General features: G+C 34.4%; 2 pseudogenes; one reads left to right on the top strand and one right to left on the bottom strand.

Moving 5' to 3' along the window:
- The first annotated feature begins 9,917 nt into the window (after positions 1-9,917).
- LOC116094358 overlaps positions 9,918-26,613 on the top strand; it is a 141,078-nt pseudogene continuing 124,382 nt past the window's right edge.
- LOC116094631 lies at positions 11,959-12,101 on the bottom strand (annotated as a pseudogene).

The raw sequence follows: 26,613 nt of genomic DNA, 5'->3' as shown, positions 1-26,613 counted from the left end.
ACCCTGGCATTCCCCTACACTGGAGTACAGAACCTTCACAGGGCCAAGGTCCTCTCCTCCCGTTGAAGACCAACTTGGCCATCTTCTACTATACACATGCTGTCAGAGCCATCATTCACACCATGTATACTCCTTGGTTGATAGTTTAGTCCCAGAAAGCTCTGAGAGTACTAGTTAGTTAATACTGTTGTTTGTCCTAAGGAGCTGCAAACCCTTCAGCTCCTTTGGTTCTTTCTTTAACTCCAAAATTGAGGATCCTGTACTCAGTTCAATGGATGGCTGTGAGTCTCTACTTCTGTATTAGTCGGGTACTGTCAGAGTCTCTCAGGAGACAGCTTTATCAGGCTGGAGTGCCCTTCCTTCAGTCTCTGCAGACTGCAGAGACTGCATAGCTAGTCTCTGCAACTCCTTCCATGGGTATTTTTTTCTCCCATTTAAGAAGGAATGAAATGTCCACATTTTGGTCTCAATTCTTCTTGAGTTTCTTGTGGTTTGTGGATTATACTTCCAGTATTCCGAACTTCTGGGCTAATAACCACTTACCAGAGAGTGCATACCATGTGTGTTCTTTTGTGATTGGTATGCCTCACTCAGGATGATATTCTCCAGATCCATCCATTTCCGCAAGAATTTCATAAATTCATTATTTTTAATAGCTGAGTAGTACTCCATTGTGTAGATGTACCATAATTTCTGTATCCATTCCTCTGTTGAGGGACATCTGGGTTGTTTCTAGTTTCTGGCTAACTTCTTGAGTTCTTTGTATACATTGGATATTAGCCCTCTATGAGATATAGGATTGGTAAAGATCTTTTCCCAATTTATTGTTGCCATTTTGTCCTAATGACAGTGTCTTTTGCCTTACAGAAGTTTGCAACTTTATAAGGTCCATTTGTCAATTCTTAATCTTAGAGTATAAGCTATTGGCTTTATGTTCAGGAAATTTTCCCCTGTGCCCATGTGCTCGAGGCTCTTTCCCCTTTCTTTTCTATTAGTTTCAGTGTATCTGGTTTGATGTGGAGGTCCCTGATCCACTTGGACTTGAGCTTTGTAGGAGGAGAAAGAAATGGATCAATTTTCATTCTTCTGCATGCTAACTGCCAGTTGAACCAGCACCATTTATTGAAAATGCTATCTTTTTTTCCACTTTATGGTTCTAGCACTTTAGTCAAAGATCAAGTGACCATAGGTGTGTGGATTCATTTCTGTGTCTTCAATTCTCTTACACTGATCTACCTGTCTGTCACTGTACCAATACCATGCAGTTTTTAGCACAATTGCTCTGTAGTACAGTTTAAGGTCCAGGATGGTGATTCCTTTATTGCTGAGAATAGTTTTGGCTATCCTGGGTTTTTTGTTATTCCAGATGAATTTGCAAATTACTCTTTCTAAGTCTGTGAAGAATTGAGTTGGAATTTTGATGGGAATGGCATTGAATCTGTAGATTGCCTTCGTCAAGATGGCTATTTTTTAATATATTAATCCTACCAGTCCATGAGCATGGGAGATCTTTCCATCTTCTGAGATCTTCAACTTCCTTTGTCAGAGACTTGAAGTTCTTGTCATACAGTTATTGGCTTGCTTAGTTAGAGTTACACCAACATATTTTATATTATTTGTGACTATTGTGAAGGGTGTTGTTTCCCTAATTTCTTTCTCTGCCAGTTTATCCTTTGTGTAAAGGAAGGCCCCTGTTTGCTTGAGTTAATTTTATATCCAGCTACTTTGCTGAAGTAGTTTATCAGGATTAGGAGCTCTCTGGTAGAGTTTTTGTGGTCACTTAAGTATACTATCATATCATCAGCAAATAGTGATAATTTGACTTCTTTCTTTTCAATTTGTATCCCTTTGATCTCCTTTTGTTGTCTAATTGCTCTGGCTAGGATTTCAAGTAAAATATTGAATAGGTAGAGAGATAGTGGACAGCCTTGTCTAGTCCCTGATTTTAGTGGGATTGCTTCAAGTTTCTCTGCATTTAGTTTGATTTTGACTACTGGTTTTCTGTATATTGCTTTTACTATGTTTAATTATGAGCCTTGAATTCCTGATCTTTCCAAGAATTTTATCATGAAGGGATGTTGGATTTTGTCAAATGCTTTCTCAGCATCTAATGAGATGATTACATTTTTTTGAGTTTGTTTATATAGTGAATTACATTGATGAATTTCCATACATTGAACCATCTCTGCATTCCTTGGATGAATCCTACTTGTTCATGGTGGATGATCATTTTGATATGTTTCTAGATTCAGTTTACAAGAATTTTATTGAGTATTTTTGCATTGATATTCATAAGGAATATTTGGTCTAAAGTTGTCTTTATTTGTTATATCTTTGTGTGGTTTAGATATAAGTAATTTTGACTTCATAGAACGAATTGGGTAAAGTACCTTCTATTTCAATTTTGTGGAATAGTTTGAGGAATATTGGTATTAGGTCTTCTTTGAAGGTCTGATAAAACTCTGCTCTAAACCCATCTGGTCCTGGGCTTTTTTTGTTGGGAGATTATTAAAGAATGTTTCTATTTCATTAGCAGATATGGGACTGTTTAGGTCATTGATCTGGTCTTGATTTAACTTTGGTACATGGCATCTGTCTAGAAAATTGTCCATTTCATCCAGGTTTTCTAGTTTTGTTGAGGATAGGCTTTTGTAGTAGGATCTCATGATTTTTCCGATTTCCTCAGTGTCTGTTGTTATGTCTCCCTTTCTTTTCTGATCTTGTTAATTAGGATACTCTCTCTGTGCCCTCTAGGTAGTCTGGCTAAGGGGGTTATCTACTTTGTTGATTTTCTCAAAGAACTAGCTCCTGGTTTGGTTGATTATTTGCATAGTTCTTTTTGTTTCTATTTGGTTGATTTCAGCCCTGAGTTTGATTATTTCCTGCCGTCAACTCATCTTAGGTGAATTTGCTTCTTTTTGTTCTAGACCTATTGGATATGCTGTCAAATTGGTGGTGTATGCTCTCTCCAGTTTCTTTCTGCAGGCATTCAGAGCTATGAGTTTTCCTCTTAGGACTGTGTTCATTGTGTCCCATAAGTTTGGGTATGTTGTGGCTTCATTATCATTAAACTCAAGAAAGTCTTTAATTTCTTTCTTTATTTCTTCCTTGACCAAGTTATTTTTGAGTAGAGTGTTGTTAAGCTTCCACATTTATGTAGCCATTCTATTGTTTATGTTGTTATTGAGGAGCAGCCTTAGTCCATGGTGATCTGATAGGATACAAGGAATTATTTCAATCTTCTTGTATCTGTTGAGACGTGATTTCTGACCAATTATATGGTCAATTTTAAAGAAGGTACCATGAGTTGCTGAGAAGAAGGTACATCCTTTTGTTTTAAGATAAAAAGTTCTATAGATATCTGTTTTTATTTTCTCACCTAATCCTTGGGAGTCTCTCTACTTTTGTTTTGTTTTGTTTTGTTTTTTTTCGAGATAGGGTTTCTCTGTGTAGCCTTGGTTGTCCTGGAACTCACTCTGTAGACCAGGCTGGCCTCAAACTCAGAAATCCTCCTACCTCTGCCTCCCAAGTGCTGGGATTAAAGGTGTGCGCCACCAACGCCTGGCTAGATATCTGTTAAATCCATCTGTTTCATATCTTCTGTTAGTCTCACTGTGTCTTTGTTTAGTTTCTGTTTCCATGATCTGTCCATTGCAGAGAGTGTGGTATTGAAATCTCCCATTATTATTGTGTGTGGTACAATATGCGCTTTGAGCTTTAGTTAAGTTCCTTTTATGAATGTAGATGCCCTTTTATTTGGAGCATAGAGGTTCAGAATTAAAAGTTCATCTTGGTAGATCATATCTTTGATGAATATGAAGTATCTCTCCTTATCTTATTAGATCACTTTAGGGTGAAAGTCAATTTTATTCGATATTAGAATGGCCCAGCTTTTTTCTTGGGACCATTGGCATGGAGAATTGTTTTCCAGCCTTTTATTCTGAGGTAGTGTTTGTCTTTGTCACTGAGGTAGGTTTCATGTATGCAACAAAATGTTGGGTCCTGTTTAGATACCCAGTCTGATAGTCTATGTCTTTTTATTGGGGAATTGAATTCATTGATATTAATAGATATTAAGGAAAAGTAATTGTTGTTTCCTGTTATTTTTGTTGTTAGAGTTGGAATTCCATTCATGTGTCTATCTTCTTTAATTTTGTTGGGAGATTATATTTTTGCTTTTTCAGAGATGTAGTTCTGCTCCTTGTGTTGGAGTTTTCCATTTATTATCCTTTGAAGGGCTGGATTTGCAGAAAGATATTGTGTGAATTTGGTTTTGTCATGGAATACTTTGGTTCCTCCAACTATGGTAATTGAGAGTTTTGCTGGGTATAGTAGTCTGGGCTGGCATTTGTGTTCTCTTAGGGTCTGTATGACATCAGCCCAGGATCTTCTAGCTTTCATAGTCTCTGGTGAGAAGTCTGGTGTAATTCTGACAGGCCTTCCTGTATATGTTACTTGACTTTTTCCCCTTACTGCTTTTAGTGTTCTTTCTTTGTTTTGTGCATTTGGTGTTTTGACTATTAAGTGACGGGAGGAATTTCTTTTCTGGTCCAGTCTATTTGGGGTTCTATAGGCTTCTTGTATGTTCATGGTTATCTCTTTCTTTCGTTTAGGGACGTTTTCTTCTATAATTTTGTTGAAGATATTTACTGGACCTTTAGTTAGAGGTCTTCACTCTCTTCTATTCCTATTATTCTTAGTTTTGTTCTCCTCATTGCATCCTGGATTTCCTGGATGCCTTGGGTCAGGAACATTTTATATTTTTTATTTTCTTTGACAGTTGTGTCAATGTTATCTATGGTATCTTCTGAGCTTGAGTTTCTCTCTTCGTTCTCTTGTATTCTGTTGATGATGCTTGCATCTATGTTCCCTGACTTCTTTCCTAAGATTTCTAACTTCAAAGTTGTTTTTCTTTGTGATTTCTTAAGAGTTTCTACTTCCATTTTTAAGTCCTGGATGGTTTTGCTCAATTCCATCACTTGTTTGGTCTTTTATGTAATTCCTTATGGGATTTTTGTGTTTCTTCTTTAAGGAGTTCTACTTGTTTACTAGTGATCTCCTGTAATTCTTTAAGGGGATTTTATGTTTCCTCTTTAAGGACTTGTACCTCTTTACCTGTGTTCTCTTGTATTTCTTTAAGGGAGTTACTCATGCCCTTCTTAAATTCCTCTACCACCATCGTGAGATATGATTTTAGATTCAAATCTTGCTTTTCCGGTGTTTTGAGATATCCAGGACTTGCTATGGTGGGAGTAGTAGGTTCTGATGAAGCCAAGTAGTCTTGGTTTCTGTTGGTAAGATTCTTGTACTTGCCTTTCACCATCTGTTGATCTCTGGTGTCAGATGTTCTTGCTGTCTCTGACTAGAGCTTGTTCCTCCTGTGGTTCTGTAAGCCTGTGTCAGTACTTCTGGTAGATCAGTTCTCCTCTGGTAAATCCCAGGTGCAAATGGCTGTGGATCAGTTGTCTGTCCTGAGTCCTGGGGTCAGAGCACACCCTGTAGACAGACTCTCCACTTGTGGGGAAGGTGCAAAGAGGGCTGTGGATCTGTTGTCCCTCCTAGGCATGGATGGAGGTTGAGAGGATCCTGTCCAGGTTGCTCTGCCACTTGTGAGGTCTGTGCCTCCTGGCTGGTTCCGCCTTAGAAAGTCACCTGAGAGAGAATGGTGGGTCTCTGGGTTAAAGCACTCCCTGAAGGCAGGCTCTCTGCTTGCAGGAAATGGGCAGAGAAGACTGTGAATCTACTACTGTCAGTCCTAGGTGTAGATGGCGGTTGAGAGAATCCTGTCCTGGCTGCCCTGCCACTTGTGAGACCTGAGCCTCCCAGCTGGTCCCACCGTAGAAAGTCCAATTAAGAATATTTCTAAAACTAATTTTTAATATTGAGTAGGACACATGTTTTTGTTTTCACAACTACTACAATATAAAATAGAGCATACTGAAAAGCATTTCCTTCTTCCAATAAATAAAATCAATATATGGGTTGATTTTGCATTGCTGCATGCAGCTACTAGAATCCAAACATAGAAATAATTCATAAAACTTAAGATCAATCCCATGTTATAATGAAACCAAATGCCCAACACTATCTAAAAGTGTGATTTGATTTATGTTCTCTACATAACATGAAGTTCCTGGCTGCCCCTGTTACTCAAGCCAAGATTTTGTTGCTAGATGCATTGAAGACCATACTGGAGAACATACTATTAATATGCTGCTAAAAAGACACAGCATTAAATTATTCCCTTACTAATTATCCTTATGTATTTGTATTAGGCCACACCCCAGACTTTGTAGGACAAAACTTATATTTTACTTTTTATGGTAGAGTAAAAAATTCACAGGGATCAACAAATAGGATGAAAAGAATAAGGGAACATGAAGCTCCCATACAAAAGTCTCACTTACATCATAGCTCTTCCTTCAAAGGCAGAGTGATATTTGAGAAGAGGAGACAGAAATAACATAGGAACTAGTGTGTCAGTTTTGTAAAACAGTGCTTTCTGAACAAAAGAGGGAAGTTCTGTATATGAACTCACATTGGTTGTGACAGCATGCAAAAGATCTATGAGGATTCAAGCCAGTCAAAATTCTAGGAAGGACAGGAGAGTTTAACATGAAACCCCACATCTGTTATCTCATAAACTGGCTATTGAGACAGGAACCAGAGATGTTACATGTGCTATTGTTGAAAACACTATACTCAGATTCATTCTGGGAGCACTGAGTGAACTCAGTGTCTAAAATAATAAGTAATAAAATGAGATGGTCTGTGAATTTCTTGCTGTATCCTCTTCCAGCCAAGTCACATCCCATTGGTTTGTTAATATATCCTTACCTAATCAAAGGTAAAGGCACATTACATGTCCATCCCACAGTTTTGAAAATCAAAGAGTTAAGATATATAAGGTTCTTTGAGCATTATTCTTTGAATTACTAGAAAATAAACTATCATAAAAAATCCTATCACATTCTGATACATGTAAATTAAAATAAATTTTAGTAAAGAATTGTTAAGTGATATAAAAGGAGTCAGGTAGACTTCTGATCTTTATTCATATATTTATTTAAATCTAATTTTAGATTTGACCATTTTGTTTATGTTCTTATAAAATATCTCAATACAATGTTCCATGAAAAATGTCTTTACTTTTCTTCTTCTGATGTCACATCCTGAATTATCACAACTTAAGCTAACTATCTGTTGGTTCCCATATATATCACATTCTTTCAATGTGTTTTATGATGAAGAATGTCCTATTAAGACTATGTAAATAATACATATAGAGAGTATTAATACTTTGTAGTGCAACATTTAAAAAGGAGACTATTTCAATGAAGTTACCAAAAATGTGACTACACACACACACAAATACACACACACACACACACACACACACACACACACATACACACACACACAAACAAACATAAACACTTCCTATCAATAAGTTCTAAACCAGTTCTCACACATTTCAAATTCTTGTATCACAGGAGAAGTGTCATTTAGACAATAATCTAATGAATCTGGAATTGTCACACAATTTTGAGCCAATAAATGTAATAGATGTAGATGTAGAAATCCCCTAGGGAATATTAACAATCCTATTCCAACAGCAAATTAAAAGGACACAAAGTACTGGCAGGTGACAGTGATCAGTTAGATAAAAACATAGCTGAACGTGGGATAAGTATTCAGGTATCACACTCCACTCACAGGAGTGACACACACACACACACACACACAATGAATGCTTATGCTTACAATCTTCTGCTTTGAATCCTGCCTCCAGATTCCTGCCCTGATTTTACTTAATGGTAGACTGTTTTCTGGAACTGTAACCTGAAACAAACTGTGTTCCCTAAGTTCATTTTTGTTCTGGTGCTTTGTTATAGCAATGGAAAGCTAAAATAAAAGTCAGTGTGTATAAGCCTAAGAAAAAATGTTCTAGTTGTTAGCATAATGATTTTGTCCTTAATACAGGAGATATATTGTAACCATATTACATAGACTCACACAGCTGAAAGGAGACTAAGACATCATATGCATGTCTTCTTAATTCATTTAATATTTTTGATGATCCAATTCCTGCATCCATTTCTGTAATATAAGTCCATTACCTTAAACTTCCCTTAATTATCTATGTCATTTCCATTATATTGCCTTTACTGCAATTTCATGTGGCTGCAGGATCTTCACTTTTAAAATTATCAGATTATGTATATCATGACCCTCTTAACCTTTTAAAATTTCATTCATTAAGAAAGAATAAAATAAACCCTGATACTTCTTATTCTACAATTACATTGTAGTTGTGTCTGGGAAAATACATATTAACTTATTCATAATCTATGTTGAATATTTCTATCTAAAGCATCCCAACATTCTTCCCTTTGGTACAAAAATGCATGGAGTAAGATAGATCACAAAATTGTAGAAATTGAGCCCATATATAAGGTATTACCAATCAACAGTGTTTTTGAATACATTTGGCCTCCTGTTCTTGGGATATATATGTATAGATAGCATTATTGTGATTTTCAAATTCTATGAATAAGGATGTATTTTACCAGTAAAACTTAAAGCATAAATGATGATCTTAACTCCTCCTAAATAATATTACTATATACATGCTATACTCACATGCATTTTCTCTTTAAGCCAACAATTAACTTATGCACTTGTTGTTTGCAAGCATATATAGAACACTGATCCCTGACTAAATAATAAGAGTTAAGATCACTTCTAGTTTTCTTTCAGAATACAGTTAGATTTTACACACTGAATGCCATGTTTCTCTTGACTCTTATGAACATAATTAAGCTTATTTGAAAAGTGCAATAGGAAAACAAAACAGATGTATATAATTTGACCTCCAAACATCATCAATGTTCTCATCATTCTGCCTGCATATTTGCTAACCAATAGGCACAGCATTCAAGAACTCCTTTCTTTTAAGAAATAGATCACTATTGCAGCCACCTTGAAGGACACAGATTAAAATCTTCTTGTGTTAGTCTCAATTAGAATGGCTCTTATAGGCTCATAAACTTCAATGGGTTGTCACAAAGGAGTGACACTATTTGAAAGGCTTAAAAGGTGTAGCTTTGTTGGAGGAGGTATGCCACTTGGGGTAGCTTTGAGGTTCCAAATTCCTATGCCAAGTCCAGAGTTTCCCTCATCCAGCAAATCAGGATGTAGGTCTTACCTCTTTCTCTAACACCATTTCTGCCTGTGTGTCAACATGGTGACAACGGAATAAATTTTGGAAACTATAAACAATCCCTCATTAAATGCTTTTTGTCTATAAGAGTTGATTTAGTCATGATGACTTCATAGCATTAGAAGACTGACTAAAACACACCCAAAGAGGTTTTTCTCCCCCAAATGCTCCAATTAGTTAATCCTTGCATAGTAGAGAGAGTTCAGATTTTTAAATTCATCTTTGTGGAATCTGTGTTTCTAAAAACAGGATGAGAAAATTTCTGTAGATAGCATAGAAGAACATCTCAATTTATATCTTGGTTCAACTACAAGCATTTCAAATTATTATTATGTGTTTCTGTTGAATTCCTTTATTAATCTTTTTGATTCATCAACTGATTCATCCTGCTCTAAACTCAGCAGCCTAAACATCATAGTGAATAATCTGGTAAGAAAGACAAGGGAACAAATAAGTAGTTGTCACGATCTTCTCTCTTACAAGCCAGCTACCCGTTTCAGCTCCAAAGTAAGAATAAATGGAAGGTTGTAGTGACTCTTCAAAGAACCAAAAACTTTCACAGAGAACCTTCAGAATAATTACAGAGAGAAGACTATGGTTTTATTAATAAAAATAATTTGTTAGTTTTATAATTACAGTATAATTAATATTGTCATTTTATTATATCCATTGCATATTATTTTGACACAGAACCATGAAGGATTGCAGGTAATTACTCAGAAGAACCCATACGTAATAAGAAGTATTTTTAGTAAGATAGTTCTTTACTACATTCTAAATCTTAACCATATTCTCACAGATAAGTGATTCTACCAACTCCCCTCAAAGCAGCTACTCTTTACACAAAACAAAGATAATCACAGAAAACCACAACTTGTCACAATCTAGACATAAAACCATCTTTGGGAGCCCAACCCCAGTAGGTACATTATTATATCTCCTTCATTACAGATTGTTATAGAACAGGCAGAAAGATTGTAGGACCAGGAATATTTGTAACACTGCTTGGAAACAGTCCTTCTTAGAAATGGCAGCAATTTCAACAATTGCAATAAACACAGACATGTAAATGTGGATGGGGAAAAGTTACCTAGCATCTTATCCCTACACAGATAACTACAAGCAACTAGTGACTTCTGGCAAAAGGAGATAAACATCTCTCAAGAATGAGGTCCCTTAGAGGTTGTTCAATGCAGAGTGGTCAACTCTGATACACACACACACACACACACACACACACACACACACACACATGCACAGACACACACAAACAAATAATAGAACTGAACTCACCAAAAAATATGTATGTGCATATATATACACACATATATATTCACATGCATATATATACATATATGCATGTGTATATACATATATATACATATATATGTATATATACATATATATACATATATATGATTCTTGTATTTCCTTGCAGATAAGACACATCTCAGTCCATATACTATTACTTGTATGTACATACCTTTATTTTTTGAAATATGGTATCACATTGAACCTGAAGTATATCCATTTGGTTAGTGGCTGAACAAGGAGCATTAGTGATTTGCTTGCCTCTGTCCTCCCTCCCTCAAGCCCTGCTGCCATTCTTGGCATTTATGTTTGTTCTGAGGATTCAAAGCCCAATTCTTGTGCTTGCATAACAAGCAGTTTCCTGACTGAACCGTCTTTCCCAATCTTTTCTCTTTTCTGTTAACTGGATCGACTGGAATACATCAAACATATTTACTACAATACTGGTATGTTGTAAGTGCCAGAATGTGATAAATATTAGGCTCTTATTTTCAGTCAATTGCACAGGCTATATTCTGTTCTCCCTCAATAGACTTCTAAATTATTTTTAGTATTTTTCTTATCAATGTTCCTATGAAATTGCCTTCAGAGAAACTGTACTCTTGTAGGAGTTTGCTATTACTGTTCATTGTAATGTACACATAATGTATTTATTTACAAAGATGTCCTGGCACCTGCAACTCCCTGTCAACCATCAGATGAGGAAAGCAAGCAACAAATTCTCTGCCGTACACTTTGTCACCAGAGTCTTCTTGATTTAAGCATTAAAGGACTATCATGAGTTAATTCAAGATTTTATTATAGTAGCCACTCTATTAGAAATTTCTTCCAAGTGTAGTCAAATGATGATGCGGGAGCACATTTACAGTAATCCATGAAAAACTATGATGCCCTGTGAGGAGCACTGTTAAATACCTTTGGCCATAATATTTTCAAGTTTCAGCTATTTATGTTCCCATATATAAATAAATAAGCTTAAAAAGACAAAATAACAAAAAAGGCACAGCAGTTAATATTGTTTGCTGCACAAATCTGAGAACCTGAGATTAGTCCTTAGAATCCAGAGTGAACAAAGAGAAATGGCTGCAAAAATTGTCTCTAATATCCACAACAGATATTGATATATTACACATGTATATGCACACATACATACACATGCATGCACACACACAGAGCAGGTTTAGGAAGAAATCACAATAATGAATGAAACACAAATTAACAATATAGAAAATAAATATAGACTGAAACAAAAAGAAGACTTTCCTAGGTAGATTATTATTAATATCTTTGTAAATGTAGTATCTATGAAGTCAATAAGCACACATACACACACACACACACAGACACACACACACAGATATATGTTAGAATATACCTTTTAACTAAATTAAGCAGACTGTGTGGATCACTTTTTTTTTCCAGGGGAGAGCGCGAACGCAAATTATGCAGTCGAGTTTCCCACATTTGGGGAAAACGCAGGGGTCAGCATATCCGGAGTGCAATGGATAAGCCTCGCCCTGGGAAAACCACCTTCATGATCATGGTAGCTCCCCTGCCAGGTAAGTATGGATCACTTTTTTAATAAAAGCTTTAGCAATACTTCCCTTAGAAATATGTTAATAATCTGATCTATTACTTAGTCATTATATTGACAACTGTCAGGTATGTACAGGGGTATGCATGTGTTTCTTAAGTCATCTCAATTGCAAAAGAAAAGATTAACTGTCAAATGTAGAACGCAGGTTGAACATGTGGAAAGGAAAGAAACGGTCCTCTATTATTGGTGCATAAAGAGAAAAAAATCAAAAGACAAGAGAAATCATTCTGAAATAAAGTATTTTAATTTAAGTTTTGCAAATTGTGTGACAAGATAGTGGCAATGAGCAATTGATGCAAATACCATGTAATCCCACAGTATAAAATTCTATATCTCCAAAACTATTTTATGGTATTGATTAAGTATTGTAATTACAAAGAATCCATTCATGATTGACACTGATAAGCTTTGAATACATCACTACCAATAACTTCTCTGAAATTTTTGTTATAGATTCAGTTAAGCTCATCTTGTTAAGACAGGTGATACTCAAGGAGTTAACATTATTTATTTAACCTGGATATTGTAAATGGGCACTCTCTCCATATATAACTGCACATTATAAAAAAGGATTCTTACCTAATAATTAACAAGGGCCAGCCATGTAAATAACCATTAAAAAGTCTAAAACATGGCCATTTTTCAAAAGAATTATGCATGTGTACTTTTTCAGATATGTCTCATATTCCAACAGATTGATTTATTTAAAAATGAAACCTATAACGACTGGAAGAGACAGCAAATATATATATGTTTACAATAGGATAAATCAAAAAAAAAGTTGAATTCTTCGCAGAAGGAAAGCTCTGTGTATAATTAGGAAACTTAACCAATGTTTCTCTTATTTCTCTTTCTTCCTTCCTTCTTTCCTTTCTTTCTCTTTCTTTCTTTCTTTCTTTCTTTCTTTCTTTCTTTCTTTCTTTCTTTCTTGCATTTTTGTATTTCTATAGCATATTTATAGAAACTCTTGGATTATTTTATATACCACTGATAGTCAAACGATTTTACTTTTGTGATCATCTACTGCAGGATCATTAAGCTAAAGTATCTAATGCCCATTCTAGTCCCTGATTTCACTAAAACCGTTGCAGCCAAACAAAATCCTTAAACAAGACAAATTTTCTTATTTTCTACAAATGAAACACAGTCTCCTTGAACTTATTTTGGAATATGAAAGTACACAGGACTCTAATAGACATGCTTTTCTTTTAGTAAAATGATATGATTTAGGGGATGGAAACATATTCACATATTGCCAGCTCGGATCTCTTCATTATGAAGTTGGTGTTACAATGAAAGGTCGTTCATTTTGCTTCTTTTTATCTGTGAGCTACCCATTTGCATGTTTGTGAGTGTATGTATTTCTTAATCAGAATACACACCAGTAAAGCAACCATGTTCTAATTAATATAAGATAATTAGTATAGTTTTGGTAATATAATTTTGAAAATAATTAAACAGGAAAAATGTACTGTTAAAATTTGAGTATACACACAAAATTTTTATTTTATACCTGTTTCATGTCTAGATTTTTTTTATAAATCATAATAATTAAGAGATGAAGGTGAAGCTATCTTGAGCTACAAAACTATTGTAATTTGTAGTTCTGTGTCCTTGAGATTAGAACTATATGTGAGAGTATCTCCACAGTTATCAAGGCAGGCAGTGATCCACAAAGAAGTGAGAATTAACAACTTGCTTCAAATTGACTTTACCTACCTAGATCAAATTTTTGGGAGGGGGGTCTAATGCCAGGTGGTTTATTGCCAGTATACTTCAATATAATATAATTTTTTAAAAGTCTTTTTGTGTAATACAATCCATGGTGTATAAGGAATAATAATTACATCTAAAATCTATTCAGGGTCCCTATGATTTCTTCCAAGAAGATGGATTCTGGAGATAGGCTACCTGTATTCCTTAAGGGAATAAAGAATGAACTGGTCTGGTCTTGTTGGTTCAGAGATTATTTAGGCTATTAGCTACTTGTAGTCTTGTTTGTTGAAGCTTAGATGAGCCTCTGGTTAAAAAGATAATAAATATAAAGGTCATTTATACTATTAAGTATCTCTAGTCCTGATTGTGGGTTGAATATATATATATATATATATATATATATATATATATATATATCCATCCTTTTTCTTTTCTCTGTCATTTACAACAAACATGGGGAGCAGGTGGCATAGAATAATTAAGGAAGAGACTTGCTTTTGCTTGTCTTAGTCTAATGTGAAGATTAGCCATCCATTGTTCCTGAGGAGTATCAGGCTCCTACCAGTGATGCAATTAGAAGCATCTAGCATATCACCATAGTAGAGCTGCTACTGATAGCCCCTGTTTTACAATCGTGCTTGAATCACCATGATCAACTTGAGTTTTAGAATTTGGCCTAATTTCTTTCTCTGAGGCATTCAAGTTCTGTATCAACAAATGTGTGGCCATTCTCTCATAATGATTCACTGCACTTTCACTCCTCTTAACAGTTCAAACCTTTGATTGTTTAGAACTCTAGATTGTGGAATGATAAGCACCATGTTGTGAAAAAATAGAGCTTCTATGCTATAGAAGCTATTTACAATGCCACCGTACTTGTGGTACCAAAGCATCAGGTCTCCAATGACACTCAGACATAGATCTTATATAGATAGGATTTTTCAATAGGTTCTGGTAACATCACCTATCTCCATGTAGGAATAACATACTACTTTGTAGAACTTGTAGATATGTGTTAACTTATAAACTTGAACAAATACTGGCAATATGTTGGATACAAGAAATATTCTATTTCTATAAACTTCCAAAGGTCTACATGAAGAAAAAAAATGGTTTAAGCACAGAGGCAAATGACACAGGAAGAATCAGAGTGACTTAGCTCACCCAAACTCAATTTTATTTAATTGATTTTATTATTTTATTCTTATAGTCATAAGTATTTTAGCATTTACCATTTTAATATGCCTTTTAAACTTTGTTACAATTTTTGGTTTTTCTATTTGCATTTTATTATAGTTATAGTTCGCTGCTTAAATAATTTTGTTAGTCTTTTATTAAATAATGCAAATGTACTTAATACATTCTGCTTTTCCTCATCTTTTAAAACATCCAATCCATTGTTTTTACTCATGGCATACCAATTTATTATGAATCTTAACAGGTAACTAAAGTATTATTTTGATTCTGTTCATTTTACATATTCAAATTCATGCTTTGGGAGATTATTTTGCTATAGTCTATAAAATGATGGATTCCCCAGCACGTGAAACACTCTGATAATGAATGCAACACATATAACTTAAAATTATATTTAAAGGATTTATAAATCTGGATAAATTAATTGGTACAAATACATGGAGTATTTTGAAATGAAAATTGATGTGCAAAGAATGGAAATGTTTGTATTGGAGCTTCTAAAAATATGTCTTCATGTTTAAGTGTCTAATTGCAATGGCAGGGTTGTGAGGAATAGAAAGTTTTAAAATTACCTTTCCTTAACTTTAAGAAGATGATGTTAGGATGTGTTGATTGAATCAAAATCCAAGAGGTAAATCCACATACCTATGGACACTGGATTATTGATAAAGAAGCCCAAACCATACAATTGAAAGAAGGCATCTCCAACAAATAGTGATGGATTAATTGAATGTCTACGTGTAGAAGAGTTGAATAGATTCATATTTATCAACCTGCATAAAACTCCAGTCCAAAACACTAAATCACACAGAAGAGATCATAAGAAATATCCTTTGTACAGGAGACAACTTCCTGAACAGAACATCAATTGTTCAGGCTCTAAGTTGATAAACAGGACATCATGAAATTGTAAAGCTTCTGTAAAGCCAACTGTCACTATGACAAATCAGTAGCCTACAGATTGGAAAAGGATCTTAACCAACCCTATATCTGAAAGAGGGCTAATATTCAAAATTTACAAAGAACTCAAGAAGTTAGAAATCAACAACCCAAATAATCCAGTCAAAAAATAGAGTACATAGCTAAACAGAATTCTCAACAGAGAAATATTGAATGTCTGAGAAGGACTAAAAGAAATGTTTAAAGTTCTTAGTCATCAGGGAAATGCAAATAAAGACAACTCTTAGGTTTCATCTTACACCCATCTGAATGGCTAAGATCAAAAACTAAACAAATAGCACATGCTGTCAAGGATGTGGAACAAAGGGAAGATTTTTCATTGCTGGTGGGAGGGAAATCTTGTACAAACACTTCAAACATCAATTTGCCATTTTCTTAGAAAATGGGGAATAGTTCTAACTTAAGATTCAGTTATACAATTGCTGAACATATATACTAAATGATGTTCCAACATTCAACAAATACTTCATCAACTATGTTCATAGTAGCTTTATTCATAATAGCCAGAAACTGGAAACAACCTAGATGTCCCTCAACTGAAGAAAGGATAAAGAAAATGTGGTACATGTACACATTGGAATACTATTCAGCTACTAAAGACATCATGAAATTTGCAAGCAAATGGATGGAACATGAGAATATCATCCTGAGTGAAGTAACCCAGTCCCAAAAGGAGGTGCATAGTATGTATTCACTTATAAGTAGATATTAACCCTAAAATGCAAGTACCATGCTATATTCGACAGATCCAACAAGCTAAACAAGAAGGATGGCCCAACTGAAGAAGCTGGAATATCACTTATAAGAGGAAATAAAATAGTCATAAAGGCAGATGGAAGGAGGAATCTGAGAGAGAGGATAGGGGGGATAATGGGAGGTTCAGGATCAGGTATAGAGAAGGACATGAGCAATGACTAGATGGCCTGAAAATGAATGGAAATCTGCAACTGATAGAGGTCAGGATATTGGGGGTGGGTGTAGTACATCTCAGGATGAGACAGAGACCTGGGATAAGATAGGCAACCAAGAATAAATGGGGTGACCTTAGTTGTGACTTACTATGTTGGGTATATGGAACCTCAAGAGGACAATTTCTATAGCCAGGCAGGAAGCTCGTGGAACAATAGAGACACAAACACATCTACAAAGCTGTCAATATAATATCCTGTCTACAAGAAATGCAGGCACAGGAGATGGAGGAGAAACTGAGGGAATGGCCAACTAGGAACTGGCCCAATTTGACAACCATCCTATGTGCAAGCACCAATCCCTAACACTGTTAGTGATACTCTATTATGCTTACAGATATATTGTCCTCTGAGAGGTTTTACCCAGGGGCTAGCTAACTCAGACAAATACAGACACCCATAGTAAAAAGTGAGTGAAATTTGGGGACTTATATGGAATAATAGAAGGAAGGATTGCAGGCCCCTAAGAGGATAGAAACTCCATAGGAAGACCAACAGAGTCAATGAACCAGGACCCTGAAGACTCTCAGAGTCTGAAGCACCAACCAAAGAACATGAACGGGTGGGACCTAGGCCTCCCTGCACATATGTAGCAGATATGCAGCTTGGTCTTCATAGGGGTTCCAAACAATGGAGTGGAGGCTATCCCAAAAGCTGTTGCCTGCATAATGTATGTGTTCTTTTATCTGGGATGCCTTGTCTGGCCTCAGTGGAAAAGGACGTACCTAGCTTTCCAGAGACTTTAAGTATGTGCAATGATTGTGAGAGGGGATGATCAAGAAGGGGAAGTGAGTAGGATGTAAAGTGAATAAGTAAAAACAATAAAATTAAAATTAAAAAAATATGGGGATGTTAGTTTATTTTTCTATGTCTATTTGTGTATGTAGAAATTGTGATGGTCAAAGACTATTAGTAGAAAATTTTGTTCCCTGTTGACATAGTCTTCTCCTGTAAGAGCCAATTCTGTTTCTGAGTCAGTCAATAGGTTCAAGAAATAATCATCAAACATAACCTACCTTGAAGTTAATTGTCTTGTAGTCCTATAATATTGAGGGGTTTGTTTGTTTGTTTAAGTTCATGCTATTTCTTCATTCTTATGTCAAGTTTTCTTCCAACATTAGTATTAACACATTGTTTAAGCAGTAAATATCTTAGAAAATATCTGTTTCTTTTGAGAGAACATTTTTATACATGAATATGTAAATATATATACATATATACATGTGTGCATGTATGTATGTATGTACATTCCAAGTAATTACAATATTTCCCTATGTCTACTAATATTCCTATCTCCAGGTTGACACCTCTCCCTCACATGAATTAGCAATGTCCTTATGGATATGGTGCCAAGGAGAAAATACATTGTCAGCTGTTCTTGGAGTACGAAGTACTTTTGCTGTAACTTGGGAGTCTCCTGGATTCTGCCAGCAGTAAAGAAGCTGCAGGAGACTAAGTTCTTAGTTAAAATCACAGATTGGTCCAATGACTTGACCTTCCTGAGATTGATTTCTTATAGGACCCAACTGGGCATTTGACTTTGTTAATAGCATCCTTCCTCTTTGTCAAGTCTATGAAAATCAAATATTTCCTGACTCAGCAAGGTAAGATTGAAAAACATTCCCACATGGTTTTTTTTTTTTTTACTAAGAGTCTGTGTGATTTCTTAATCTTTGGAACTGATCCTAAGAAAGCAGATAATGCTTTTAGAAAGAAATCCTGCTTAGAAATTATATGCATTTATCTCTGGAATATCTATCTCTGATTTTTATCTAGAAAGCTCAAATATTCTACATTTTTAAAAACTACAACTCAGGAAACATCCCTAAATTTTTCCTTTCTGTTCTTTAAAGGTAATCTGAATACCGGAGTCTAAGCACAAATTTTGAGGAAAGGTTTGCATGCTGAAATTGGTCTCATCCTTCTCTGTCTCAGTGTAGGCTTCAGGATCCTCAGTCCTGGTTCCTTGGACAATCATCAGAAGCTGCACAATGAGAGCAACTCTTCCCCTCATCTACTGCTCCTCACCTCTCTCCTCTTTCTTCTCTTTAGCACTTTACCATTTTTCATTCCTTCCTTCCATTTAATTCTTTGTTGCTCATCAGGAAAATTACTTTGCACTGTCTACTCTAAAAAGGTCAGATAGCCAGTTGTAATGCACTTGGTTTGATATTTATATAGTTATTAAATGTATATATGCATATATGTTGCAGAAGCATACAGACACACACACACATATTTAAATAAGCTTTTCTGATGTTCAAGTACCTGCAAAACAACTATGTAATAATTCTATAATGTAGTCAGTCACTGAGGATATAATTTGCTATCAGAACTCTGTACAAAAACATCTCTTCCTCACATAAATGTTTCTTAGGAATCAAATGCAGCTATATTTTAGAATAATGTCATAGAATAAATCTGAAGGATTAAAAAATATACTCTGAAGTCATCATTATTCTAAAAGATCAAACCTTGTTCCTCTTGGTAGCCTCCAATCATTCATTTCAAATATAAGTTTGATATTAGAGAATGGATGACTATTTAAATTAATTATTCTTTCTGTTTGCTTTTAGCAAGTATAAACTGTGGTCACTGAAAGACTCAAAGCACTAGGTATTATGGCACATTTTATATCTGAGTAAGGATATTTAATGTGACAAATACAAGAAACAGTGATACAAATCAATACCTTCCTTTTTTGAGTTATAGACTTATGTTTGAATATTTACAATTATGCTTCTCTGAATTATAAACTAAATTAATAATTTGATCTAGCTTGCTTTACCTAGCAGGAAAGCATGTAGTCCTTAATTTTGAACAGTTTTGTATCCTTTTTATGCATATGGGATGACTTTAGCTCCCTGCTCAGCAAGAGCAGAGAAATCCTGGAATGAGTTTGGCTAGTCATTTCTGCTCTTCCAATTCTGCAGTAATTCTACTTGATATGAGTAACCAGAACCTGTCTTATGTTACAGGAACAAATAATAATATGTATGTCATACCCTCTGGGCTTCTATGTCCAAAATTAAATGGAAGCTTTTAAGTAGTATCTGCTTTTTTTGTTTATTACCTTTGCCTTGTTTATTTGTTTGTTTATTTTTGCAGACCATAATGTGTAAAGTAGACAGTTACACAAACTATCCTTTATAAATAATATTAAATCATAGAAGAAGTCTTTGTTCTGTCACCGTAAGTTTTACAGCTCCCTGTGTAATACTATTATTTTTTACTATATTTATCATAAACTAGTGCTAAATGTATGATGCCAGTGTTCTTTGACCCAAAAATATTGGAACAAGTACGATATTTTACTTTTCTTTTTTCCTACTTCTCCTATTTTTCTGCAGGGACAATCTTCTGGTTGTATTTAGTGTATAACATGAGATAGAGCCATTAAAATAATTTCCATACATAATTACATACTTAACTTTTTACTTTATCTGCTCTTTGTAAACCAATTGATGGCAAGCTGACTCAATGAAGTTTATGCTTTGTGGCAGGAGGGCATTGAAGACACATGAATTACAGTATTTCCGAGGGCTCTGTTGATGAAAGAGGCAGTACAGGAATCATAGCAGAGAATATCTTTGCAGAGAATTGTGGGTGACAAATACAATGATGAAAGTCTTGGTCATAATAAAATTGATGAGGTAGTCAGTAGCTACAATTAACAAAACCACATAGTAATGCTTGACAATTAGAGTCCATGTTGGCATATTTTCATAATCATCTAAATTTTAAAGAATAACTGAACTACAAGATGTAATATAGATAAATATTATGGTATGATATTCTGTGTAGGAAAGAGATGAATAAATGGCAGAATTAATGAACAATGGAAAGCATAGAAATGTCCAGAATGTGTCCCACAACCAGAGACAACATTGACCAATATGATACTTGACTAAAAGTAATTGTTATGGAGAGTGTGGTCTTTTGAATCAATACCTAAGAAAAATCTTTGATAAAAGATTTCAGTCATTTTCTATCATTTTCAGTATACATCAATATTCATTCATGTGGTTCATGGAATGTGGCTAGGCATGTTTGTAGCGTTTGTTTTCAGAGCATCTTACATACCTTTCCTGAGAGTGAAGATAGTGAGTAAAGACCATTTCTAACAACGTAAAGATTTTTACTGCTTTCAAATCGTTAATTTTTATCACAGAGTTGCAGTCACAATGGCCAGAAACTTCTAGATGAGTTTACTCCTTTGGATTTTATAGGTGAATATTCTAACCATCGTGATCAGATTAGGAGTCAGCTATGAAAATACAAAGGCTATCTCTTAGACCCAGAATGACTGCCTTTATTGGAGAGGACAGCCTGGAGAGACCCTCTGTCCCCTTCTTCTGTGTAAAGATGGGGGAACAATTGTCTGTGAGGAATTTCGTTTTCACCAAGTACCTTATCTTCTGATGCCATTATTTGGGCTTTGGAACTTAACTGGCAATAAGTTCCTATATACATGTATCATAAAAATACCATACACTTAGGAACTTCATATCTCATTCTCTCCATCAGCTATAAGAAAGATTTTTAAATGCATAGGTAGCTTTATAATTGACCTTTTAACTGGTTAAATGTTAAAAGAATTTTGAGGTCTATTCTAGAACATTCCTACAGGAGTATAAATACATCAACCCCCCAAATCCCTAACTCAATAGAGATATCAAGTTATTTAACACAGGAAAAGCATGAGTATAGCTCCTACATAAAATTGAGAGATCTAGCCCCTGTAGCACAAAATTCTGTATCCAGATCACCCAAATCAATAAGGCTAAGGATGAGCCTGAGGTATCAGTGATCTAGGAAAGAAGAAAATATATTCAAGAATAATAATTGGAAAAAATAGGGTTTTGTTTGTTTTAAGACACAATCTTACTATGTGCCTCCCTGGTTGGAGTGAAAATAATTATGTAGCACAAGCAGGGCTCAACTGATGATTTTTTTCTTGCTTCATCACCAAAGACCACAAAGTAGCCTTGTATGTGACCACTACAACATCAAAAATGCAGGTTTTTATTTTTCCTGCTTAAATTGTAATCTGAATGAATATAGTATATTTTTTTGAGAGCTTCATAACTTGAGAGTAAGTTTCCTCAGAACAAAGTCTGATTCAGCTAATGTTTAAATAATTTAGAATTTGGATTGATGCTGAAAGAAGTTGATACTTTAGGATGATAGAATGCCATGGATGATTTTATCAAAACCAGTGATATTAATTTTGGGCAGCTAAGTGGATCTGCTATGATGTGAGATTTTCTTTTTCTTCATAATTGTGAACAAATATTAACTCTAAAGTCAGTAGTAATTGCAGCTGTGGTAAATGGGAGACCATTTATTGACAGATAAAGAAAATATAGGTCTAATGTAAAGCCTTCCATTTGCCCAATGTAAACATTACCATTTTGTTATTTTTCCAGAAAAAAAAAAGATGTAAAGAATCATTTTCCTCTTCCTGATGCAGCATGTGCAGATCAAAAATGTGATTCTATTAAAGACCACATTGGTGAAGCAATAAATTTTCCTTTCAGGGGGAGCCTATATGGGCATATAGAATTCACAAGCAGCAGAATCAATAAGATGTCCCTTTGCATCATGGGTATCAACCTATAGAATGTGCATTACTGTATCACCACATCCATCTTTCTGCCTCTGGTTGATCTGTGGTCTCTCAAGACCACGTGGAATTGGGCAGAAATAATTTAATCCTCAAGGGAGCAGTGGCTGGAATCTCATGTATAGACTGATGAACATCGTTTTTCTATGAAGGATGATGAATAATCTTGTGTTCTGAGAGGTTTACTGGAGTAATTATTAAATAAAAGACAATAAGCAACAGAGTAACTCTATAAGCAGAAGACATGACCCTCTCCAAGGAAGACCATACCTTGTAGTTGAAATGTATGTGTGTATATATATATATATATATATATATATATATATATATATATATATGCATGTGTATGTGTGTTTATGTGTGTAATAACAATTGTGTAACAGAAGATTTGGAGAGCAGAAAGAGAAGGCAAATATATTATAATTAATATAAATTCTCAAAAATAAAATAATTAGGAATAACCTTATCAGGGCTAAGAGTCAAATTAAAGTCTGTTTTCAGGTCAAGCAAATCTTTGCCATCAAAGCTGATGCTCCAGCTCTTAAGCAACCATAATGATGTTCCATGTGCTAAAGGATGAAAATCAAAAACAAAACATATAAACAAAATGGAACAAAATGAAAAAAATACCCATTTCAAAGAAGAAATGGCAATCAAGATTCACAATGTCAGTAATTAAGGATATTTTTCAATAAAAGGTGCTTTTTCTCTTCCTCAGTTTACAAACTGTACCCAATTGTCTAATACTGATATGCTTTACCACAGGATTGTTGAGTCTTTCAGATGAAATATCCTATAATATCTAGGGGGAAAACTGTAATTCCTGAAGAGATCCCACAAAATACGTTTGGGGTAAGATAACTGTAAACTAAACTAGCTACAGAAATCTAATAATACATATTGTAAACATATTAATTCTGTCATAAATGATTAATTCTCAAATACTAAAAATTAGTTTCACAGTCTTTTTCCAAGAGAACTAATTTTGTCAAGATTCAGCATAGTGCCTTTTGTCTAAAAAATGCAATATTCATCTTTTAGACAGCAAAAGTAATATACATTAAATAAAAAAAGCAGTCAAATGTAACTTATTTAAAAATAAATGTTCTTTTATTATAGGAAAGATCATATCCTCAAAATTGTCAAAAATCCTTCTTGAAAATTGGTTAAAACATTATAGTGGCAATGGCATACAACTAATAATAATAAAATTGCCTGAAAAGTATATCTGAATTCATGCATTGCCCAAAAGAATCTATCACTTTTGATAGGGTTTTAAGGAAAAGTATCTAAAGTAATTTCACACTATGATGCACAAATTCTCAGCAAGTTTATAAATTGCCTCATAAGGCAGTATAATGAAGAAGGAAACATAAACAGCTAAATCATCTATAAAACTGGGAAGCTGTTTCACTCACTTCTAAACAATGTACAGGACTGTTGTTTAGATGACAGACCTCAAAATAGCTGCTACTTTCCGGTCAATTGATTGCATGTGTTCTGAATAGTACACTTTCTTCTTTCTATTTTGAATATTTGTTGCTTTATTCTTATATAAAAATTTAAAGTTCAAGTCTATAAGGATTTAACAAGTGTTTTATTATAAATGCCATAACTGCATTGACAGAGCCCTACCAATGCATAACCTTAAAATATGATTCATTTTGTTTCAAAATATGTTAGCTACAGGTAATATCTGTGTCTGTGCCATACTAGTGGATGAAGCCTACATACATTCTAAGTAGCTACTTCACACTTGCCATAAATGCTGCTTGTAAGAAGTAGAAAATAAGCACAATGATTAGACTGCATAAGAATTATTAAATCCATGCAGTATTATGAATAACTGTATTTTTGTGCTACAAATCAATTGATATATATGATATTATTATTAAATCCAGATAAAAATTCAATGTAGCTTTCAAGAATCACTATCATAAAACATTGTTATACTTGATCAAACAATAATTTATAAATATCAAGGAAGCCCACAAAGTATAATGAAATAATATCTTGGAAAATACACATTTAAATAACTAGTTATTTTGTTCATACAAATTTATGTGAACGAACTTTTCCCTAACCAAAATTTCTGCTGGAAAGGGAAGAAAATACCTTACATAAAAATTTGAAATACACAATAATTTACTTTTGACACTAAAATATTTAAAGTTTAGAAACATTATTTACATTATAAATGATAAAATTAAGTAGTTTTATAAGAGAAATAAGCTTTTTCTCAAGGGAGTTTTGTTTTGCTTAAGTAAAGTATGTTTTTAATCTCAAAAATAACCTTTCCTATGCTTCCTCACTGTCTCAAATTTGTGGCCTCCTCTTATTTAATATTTTACACACACACACACACACACACACACACACACACACACACACACACAAACACTCATATAAAAATATAAAGATACAACCTGAGGAGTATGTTCAATGTTGACAGAATGCATGTTTACAGAGCAGACCACCTTGTTTTGGATAACAAGTTAGGGTCTTCATTCCTGAATAAGATCATTCTCCTCTCAGGAGTCCTTAATTTCCTGTAGCTCTTTATGTTAGAGTGTGACAAATTTACATTGGTGGGTTCAGGGGCATCATCAATTTTCAGGCCGTGTTTAGGCAACCATATTATTGAAACTTCAAAGTTGTAGCTTCCCTGTCATATCTAACATATAAAATATTAGATCAGACTTTCTGGTCATCTGCCTCTTACCATCTTTTCACCAGTCTGTGATTTTATCTGAATAAGCTTTAGGTGTAAGGATTCATTTGTATACATATAAAATGGGATGGGGTACCACGTGGTCATTTGTGCTCTGCGCCTTGGCAAGTTGTGAGTTTCTGAAGTGCTCTTCATCTATTGAAGAAAAAAAAAAGTTTTTTTTGTGTTTTTTTGTTTAGAGATGAGACCATTACTTACCTGTGAGTGTAAGGATACATTTTCAAACTATGTTATGAATTATATAGGTTTAAGAAAATGTTATTAGTAAGTCTAGATATATAACATCATATTTATTCAATTTGTTAAATGATAGTTTAAATTATAATGCAAGCTTGAAGTAAATTATAATACAAGCACATTTACTTTTTAATTAGATATAGGATTGACATAAACATGGTACTATTGTATCAATATCTATAAAAATACTCAGGTAAATTTAAGTAATAAGAAATATACTTCTGAAGTGGTTTATCAGCTGGAGAAGTTCTCTGGAAGAATTTTTGTGGTCGCTTATCATATTATCTGCTAATAGTGATACTTTTATTTATTGTTTGTGAATTTGTATCCCCATGATCTCTTTTTGTTGTCTTATTGTTTTAGCTAGCGCTTTGAGTACTACATTAAACAGATGGGGGAAGAGTGGGCATCCTTGTCTTTACCCAAATATTAGTGAGATTGCTGCAATGTTCTCTACATTTAATATGGTATTGGGTGTTGGTTTGTAGTAAATTGCTTTTATTATGTTAAGGTATGGACATTGAATTCCTGATCTCTCCAATGCTTATAACATGAAGTGGTGTTGTATTTTGTCAAATGCTTTTTCTGTATCTAAAGAGATGATCATGTGATGTTTTTATTTGATTTTCTTTATATAGTGGATTATATTAATGGATTTTTGTATATTGAACATCCTTGCATCCCTGGGAAGAAGTCTATTTGATCGTGGTGAATATCATCCTGAGTGAGATAACCCAATCACAAAAGAACACTCATAGTATGCACTCTCTGATAAGTGGATGTTACCCCAGAGGATTGGAATACACAAAGTACAATCCACAAACCACAAGAAACTCAAGAAGAAGGAAAACCAAAATGTGGATACTTCATTTCTTCTTAAAAGGGGGAACAAAATACCAATGGAAGGAGTTGTAGAGACTAACTATGGAGTAGAGACTGAAAGAAGGACAATCCAGAGACTGCTCCACCTGGGAATCCTTCCCATATTCAATCATCAAATCCAGACACTATTATGGATGCCAGCAAGTGCTGGCTGACAGGAGCCTG

The sequence above is a fragment of the Mastomys coucha genome, unplaced genomic scaffold (genome assembly GCF_008632895.1).
Source record: "Mastomys coucha isolate ucsf_1 unplaced genomic scaffold, UCSF_Mcou_1 pScaffold16, whole genome shotgun sequence".
In the NCBI taxonomy this organism is placed as follows: Eukaryota; Metazoa; Chordata; class Mammalia; order Rodentia; family Muridae; genus Mastomys; species Mastomys coucha.
The sequence above is the reverse complement of the archived record's forward strand: the minus strand, read 5'-3'. Positions and strand labels throughout refer to the sequence as shown.